Source organism: Homalodisca vitripennis, unplaced genomic scaffold (assembly GCF_021130785.1).
Source record: "Homalodisca vitripennis isolate AUS2020 unplaced genomic scaffold, UT_GWSS_2.1 ScUCBcl_2429;HRSCAF=7182, whole genome shotgun sequence".
NCBI classification, from domain to species: domain Eukaryota; kingdom Metazoa; phylum Arthropoda; class Insecta; order Hemiptera; family Cicadellidae; genus Homalodisca; species Homalodisca vitripennis.
In genome coordinates, this window is record NW_025778545.1 from 33,908 (window position 1) to 41,483 (window position 7,576).

Genomic DNA, 7,576 nt, shown 5'->3' on the forward strand with positions numbered 1-7,576 from the left:
AGGTGCTGATGGCGTAGCCAGGGATTGCTGCTTACTAACCTGTGCAAGCCTTGTTACACCAGTCGTTACATTTGTTTTGTTTTCTTTGTTATCTCCTATCGACCTTTAGTATATATGTTACCAATTGTATACAAGTAATAAAAATGTTTTCTATACGCACCGTTCCTCATTATGATACCCCTTGTCCTTCCGTTTTTGCTTTAAAGACTATTAAAGTTATTAAAGTTCAAAAATGGTTCGTAATATGATGTGGATTGCACTTTTTAGTACATTTTATTTTAAATAGCCATTATAGGTCATTAAGAATAAATACATTTTTTCTTCATGTATATAGTTTTATTTATTAAGTGCTTAAAAAGACTGTTGTATTTAACATTCCAAATGAAGCTAAAGGAAGCTTTTGATGGAGAAGGAAAAGTTGCCAATTATTTGTTTTCTAGTTTGTTATAACAATCGTAGTAGGACTTCGGACATCTGTCGATGTTATACGTTACAAAATAAACAACACTATGTTTCCAGGAAATGTACACTATTATTTAGATTTAAAACTCCATAATATATTTAAAACGTTTCAAATTTAAAAGTGCAGCAATATACTGCCACTTAAAGGTATAAATTACACCTGACTGGTACACTGAACAACATAAAAATCCAGATTGGAGAAAATAAATCCTAACATTGTCACGCACAGGAGCCAAGAGCACCAACAGCTTGCCACACCTGAACTAACGAAGGAGAAACACTGGTAAATTCTACTACCTGTCAAAATTGTATCTGCCCAAATCACTTAGTGGAAAGTTACTGGTGCTAAGTTACTTGACTGTTTTTCACCTTCGTTGATGAAATCCTAATTCGAATTTGTAGTAACTTCGATAACAATTATTAAAAATACTCACCAGATAAAATTCCAATGAGACAACCCAGAACCCATATCCGGTGACCTGACCTTTCTCCACAAGAATTAGTGCAACAATATATTTATAAAACAATAATAATAATTAGTGGGTGCACTGTCCAATTTGATGATTTGATACCTTTTTCCTTCTGTCTATTGAAGATGTTCAACAGATTCAAATTCTATGTAATTAGGGTAAAAATGCGAAGATTTCCAACTTTCAACAATTAATTCAATATTAATAAAGAATTTGCACTTTGAGCTTAAAACTGTGGTGCAATAATTACTGAGTTGGTGTGGGTAAATTGATTTGCTAGAATGGTATAAGCTGGAATTTTAAATATCGGTATTATCTTACAGGTAAGGTAAAGTTAGATTTTACTTTAAAGGTGTGGATATGAAAATTGTGACATTTAGGGACAACGGGATTCTAATGACCTTTACATAATGTACAGGTGATAATATTCTTGATACTAATCAAGTCCGAAAAATATCACACCTTAAATGTAGATCAAGTTGTATATCAATTGAAATGTTTTTACTATACGTAAATATCAACATATAAATAATTATATTCGAAGGAACACGATACAAATTGAAGTAAATAGTAAATATTAAAAAGTAAATAAATTGCATTTTTATGCTACAACGGCCTGTACTCACTTTTAAAGGAGTTTTGGATAGCTGTATAGACAAAATTCCCCACAAAATAACCCTTCAAAACGTAGAATTACATTCACTTATCTCAAGATATTCGACGGGCAATAAATTAATAACACTTATTGATTGTTAATATGGATTAAATTAAATACTACTATAAATCCATTTGTTTTGGATTTAAATTACTGCTACTCAGGTCAAAATGCTTGCCCCAATGTTAATATATTGAAGTCATATGTCTGCAATATGGTTCTACTTTAAAGATGTGCATTTTCTAACTGTTTTATGACAGCTATACTTATATAACTTTAATGCATTAAAAGAATGAAAGAACATGTAGATAAAATGTTTCGACATATAGCTACATAAAAAGTTTAACTTGGCAAATGGTGCTTTATTGTTTGCCTGCCATACATGTTTTAGTGCAATACATAGGTTAGTTAAATAGCAAAATTTTTAGACAATAAATGTGATAATGTAAAGACCACATATTACATTCACATATAATGCGATGTATAAACTATGGTTCTCTTATCGTTCTCATTGATGGGATTTTTCCAATCCATAATAAGTAATACGTGGGATATTTGCCAATTAACAGGTAAATAAACAGCCATAAACTAGCCTTTATCCATGTAGGACACATTGGTCGCACATGATCACATCGGTCGTACTGTGTTACGTTCTGGCTGTGTATATTTTATCAATGGATTGGTTGGATAGTTCATTAATAACCCTCAATGTTTATTGTAATAGTGAACGATTCATAGTTTCTTTCTGAGAGTAGTTTTAACTTTAGGTTGACAGTTTTATGTGTGAAAGCTTATCATAGTCTACGTAAATTCTGGACAAACTCGATTGTGGGATGCCCCATCCTTTTTTACACGGATATCAAAGTTATTAAAGTATATATTTAAGTATTTTAGGCAGTAGAAATCAAAAAGTTGCAATAAAACTTTAAATGAAATATTATATACACACACAAATTTTAATCAAGATTAAATAACTTCTACATTGCAAATTTTCTACTATTTAATTTTAAAATATATTTTTTATGGAAAGCAACCACATTAACGGTTTGAAAAGGATTTTTATAATGGATAAATTTAGTTAGTTTATTACACAGAATTAGTTTCTTTGGTATTGAAAACTCATCACAATATACATTTTAAAACTAAACAATGTTGTCCAATTCTTTATAACCTAGAAATGCAAAATAAAATATTTATGAGTATAAAACAATAAATTTCATCTGTTGCTTACATATTACAAAATAGATAATCAAAGAACTAGAATTCATAAAGGAGTATTAAACGTCATCGCTTATGTATTAGTATGTCTAAGTTGAACAGCATTACCTGAAGTTAAAACATGTTTATCCATGTTACAGCATAGTTAAGTTTAATAATATCTTCCGAAATAAAAATAAGTATACTATATTTTAAAATATATTGCACACATGGATGTTCCCGTGCTCTGCAGGGGTTGGCTGAAATAGTGACCTCAGCAAATATGCCATGCAGTTTGTGAGAGCTACTGACACGATTACAGACGTCTCTGCTCCGGTTCACTTTACGTTTTTACCCTCTTTCTCTAGCATACTTGAGGGCGAATATTGCATTGCAGCGTGCTCTACTTGGAATACCGTTTGCAGAGAAACCAATATATTTGATAAAGTATGAAATAAAAATGTAAATACCAACTAGATCATACATTTTTTGAAACAATTCAAATTTAGCGTTTTGAAATGTATTTAACGTCAATAAATTTAATGCTATACTATCTTCACCATAACAGTTAAGTAGGAAAATTGTTTTATTATTCGTCAAAAGATAATTCAATCATTAAACCCAGCTAGGTAATGACTTTAAAATAATCTATTTTAGAGGATTAAAAGCTATTTAAAATCACCTTTAGTAGAAATTTCTCTGTTGTATTTGAATTTTAGAATTGCAGTTCATTGACATAAAGTATCGCAAACTTCATAAGTTAGTTGATGCGATGTCCCCTCAAAAATTTTCAGGCATAAAAATGATATTTAGTATCTCGTGTATTGCTTTGTGATTCCACTTTACATAGTCACGGAATCGTTTGTCAATTTTGTCCAAGGACACCGAATTGCATACCTCACATCTATATATGCACACTTTAGTTTATTAAGTAAAATCCTAAATGAATGAATTGGTTTGCATTTTTCCATGATTGTGAAGTTGTTACTATGAAACTTACTTGTGTTTCTCTCTCTCTCTCTCTCTCTCTCTATATATATATATATATATATATATATAATATATATATATAAGTAGATAGTAATATGGGGTTCCTGGCGCACTTTCGGAGCCGACCGAAAAGCAATGTAAAATACTGTTCAATGTACCATAAAGGAAGCTGAGAAATAACACAGCAAATCTCAATGAAAAATTAACCGAATCTACAGTCGTTCGTCTCCAAAAGCGATCCAGGATCGGTTCATTACTATCTACTCTGTGGAATGAAAAATTAACCAAATCTGAGCTTCTACTTTCTTAAGCTGTGCTTTGTAAAATGTTGTCAAATCTGCTACGAATAAAGGAAAAATCTTCGAAATCTTAATAAAATTTAATCAATTTAAAAACATTTTTACTAAAAACATACTGTACTTTAATAAAAAACTTTTCTACTAAATAAACAACATGAACTCACCAAGCTCTCTTCAGTTTCTAGCATTAAAACAGTGCAACAAAGATGAATTCAACGAATTACCAAAACATTTTAAAGAACAGTTGATACTTTCCTTAAATGATACAGAATTCAAAGAACTTGTAAAGTCTTTTGCAGAAAAAACGTCTAATGGAGTGTTTTACTATCGGCAAAAAACTAAAAAAGTAAGGGATTACATATTTAATATAATTACGAAAGATATTGAAAAGAAAGTAAAAAAATAAACAAACAGAGAGTTTTTCATCGTTTTTTTTTATGACATTTTTCCCATATTATACGTTCTTTCAAGATAATCAAGACTTAATTGATGAATTTCTTAGGAATTTTTGTGAGTATCAAGATTTATCAACACAATTCATTAAAGAGCATTATAGAATTTTTCTTATAGAATATAGCCACATTTTGTGTGAAACAAAAGGTATTACTGTAGATAATATTCCATGTGATTCCTATGAAGAAAGACACCAACTATGGTTATCAAAACAGTACTATGACGTGGGGAGGGACTGCAAGTTTTAGAGTTAAGACTTTATTCTACAAAGTTAATTGTTATAATTTCTTTATCTTTTATAGTCTTCTTTCCAGTAACAACCAAGTGTAATTTATCATGTTTATTCAATTCTTTAATCTTTTTCTCATCCAAAACAGTCAAAAATCTGTTCGGCAAGTGTACTTTACAATCTTCCAACTCGGCAATTATTGTAAACCCGAATTTATCTTTCATTTTCTCCAAATTCATGATTTTGTACTTCTTTTTTTCTTCTAATTCATTCAACTTCTTATACTCTTTAAACTTACATTCTCCAATATCATTTAACTCTTTCAAGAACTCCATTTAAATAGAAAAAATTTAAAGACGGAAAAAATGAAATTCGCTAACCTTCACTCGAGAAGTCGGGGAGAATGTGAGTAAAACCGCATTCTTTTCAAGAGGTTCTTCGTTTTAATTTCTCCAAATGTACTATAAAATCATCGAGGATTTCTGGTTCAAAATCATAAACAAATTCAACATCCAGATAATGAAAAAATACAGGTACTATCTTTTCATAATAAACGTGTGTAATCGATACCTACAAACCTAATGTATTCTTTGAAAAGGAAAATAATTTTGTCAATGGTTCCAAGAGATAAGTAAAAATTTTTATTCTGTTTTCTAAATTCTGTAACAAATTTTGTTTGCTTCTTGTCTCCATATTGCAATTTTGTAAGCAGGTTATTCAAATGTGTTAATTTATTTCGAAATTTCTTAGGTTTAGGTCTTTCTAACAAAATTAAATTACAACCTCTACAAACTAAATATCCTTTATCGATAATTTCTCCTCTATTAGAACACTTGTAACAGTTGGCATTATACTCTTCCATTTAAACAAAAAGATTTTTTTATAAATGGAGATTATGGAACTAAGTCTGCCGAGATATAAATTTTTCAGCGCAAATGTTTGTGTTTACATTTCTACAACAGAGATAAATAGAAATAATTTCATTCTACTGTACAACTATTTAGGATATTTTGTCTATGATTACAAAGATTATTCCGGAAGAAATCGAGATTTTTTCATCAGCGAAAGAGTATATTTTTGAAGTTTTAGAAGGAATGAAAGAGAATAATATGAACATCATCAATTATTGTTAAAGACATACAAAATGAGTGTTGTTAGTGTGCGTGTTTTTGCGATATCTACTTAACTTCTAAGAAATTGGGAATGGGAGAAGAAGAAAGGTATCATATATTTTATTTCAATCAACTGTAGATTTGTGACGTCTGCTGTGAGCGTTTGTACCACTAACGCTTGACCTCGAATCTCATTTTATTGAAACATGTGAGAGGCGTTTGTGTCACTAACGCTTGACCTTGCTTTGCACACGCCGTGTGTGGTACAAGGACAGTAGTGACACCAAACAATGACCTTGCTTTTCTCACGCCGTGTGAGGACAATGAAATCACTGTAAAAACACTTAATTCTGTATTACAAATGAACACTTTACATCACTATTTTTCACACAATGTTTTATCACAGTTTAGAATGTCTACACAAATTCACAATCTTCTTGTAACGTCTTTCTTCGAGTCCCAAATATAAAAGTAACTTATCTTCTAAGTAACTTAAAAGTATCTTCTTTCTTCAACTTGCAAATACATTAGAATCTTCTAATTGATGATATATCTTGTTAAATTTCGTTAAAATAGAGGAGGATCAAGCATGACTGACTATACGTGGCCAACGCCCATGATGAAAATTTTTTCCGTGCGATAAACGATTATGAATATCGAAGTTTTATCGATAATAAAAATCGATGGTTACAATCGATATTAGAACTGTTATAGTTTCCAATGTATATTAAATAAGTGAATATCAATATTTATTTCAAACCTTGTTGTTAAAAAACCACTCAACCGATTTTAATAAAATTTGGTACACATATAGTAAATACTTAACTCTTTCGACTTAACTTATCCATAAGGGTGAAATCATCCCCTATTTCTTAATATTCAAAGAAAAATAAAAAAAATTATCAGACAAATCTGAAACTTCAAAAACAAGCGAGTTCTACTTAAAATTTCATGAAAATAACAAAATGTTCAAAATCTACCCCAATCATCCCTTATATTTAAACTCTTATATCTAGAGAACTATTGGAGCTTTTCTGATGAAATTTGGTATATAGGTTCAGTAAATATTAAAGTATTTTTTAAAATCACCACTTCCGGTCCATGACCTTGAAATAGTTTTTTTTCCTAATATCATCCCTATTTTTCAAAATTTTTTAATGCAATTTAAAATGTAAACTTTTATCAATGTCTTTAACAATTCTGTAAAGTTTTAAAACTATCCGACGAATAACGCGATTTTTACTGAATTTCTCTAATATCGTTCTTAATCACATCATAGGCTAAAAATTTCTCAGAAAACCACAACCACATAACATGTCGAGTTTGTAACAGCTTTTTGAAAATCCATATTGATAATTATATCGTTCTTTGAACCAGAAATATTTGTCAAACTCTTTGTTGTATCAATGACATAAATAGGTCTATTCGCTAAAAATTCTTTAGGATTGTAATACATTTCCTTATTATTACAGTAAACTTTCTTAAAATCTTGATACATCTGATACATGATTCTGAAAAGACCTCCTGAAATGTTTAAATTTTGTAATTCATCTGGGATAATAAGAACCGTTCAATTTTACTCTGATATTTTTTACATCCAAACTATCAAACTTTGAAGGATTTTTTTCTTGATTATTCTGTCTACCTGTTTGAAAACCTATAATAACGAACTTGGGATTGAAGATATTTCTATAAATGTTTGTAATATC